Source organism: Miniopterus natalensis, chromosome 1 (genome assembly GCF_054644295.1).
Source record: "Miniopterus natalensis isolate mMinNat1 chromosome 1, mMinNat1.hap1, whole genome shotgun sequence".
In the NCBI taxonomy this organism is placed as follows: Eukaryota; Metazoa; Chordata; class Mammalia; order Chiroptera; family Miniopteridae; genus Miniopterus; species Miniopterus natalensis.
In genome coordinates, this window is record NC_142081.1 from 114,879,902 (window position 1) to 114,880,296 (window position 395).

The window sequence follows — 395 nt, forward strand, 5'->3', positions numbered from 1 at the left end:
ATCTACTGAGCTCTCGATAACTTTACACAGAAACTTGGGAAATGTCCCAAGGTATAGCAAAAGTAGGCTGAAGTTAAGCATAAAATATAAAAGCACACTGCCTCAGGAAAACTTTTATAAATGATGTACTTATTTTATCCTTTAAAACTAATTAAAGTAGCAAAGTAGAACATGTAACAGCAATGCTGTAAAAGTATTTCAGAAGATGAGGTTTGGTTTTGTTGTTTACAAATTACATTATTTAGAAGAAGTCTTAAGATGCCTTTTACTTCAGAATGGTGTGGCATAAGGTGGGATTTAGGGGGCTAGGGAGGCCCTGTGCTGGAAAGGCTTAACAATCAGCCCTCGGGGAGGGGAGGAGCCCCGGTGTGTAGCGTTTGCCTAGTTCTGTGGTG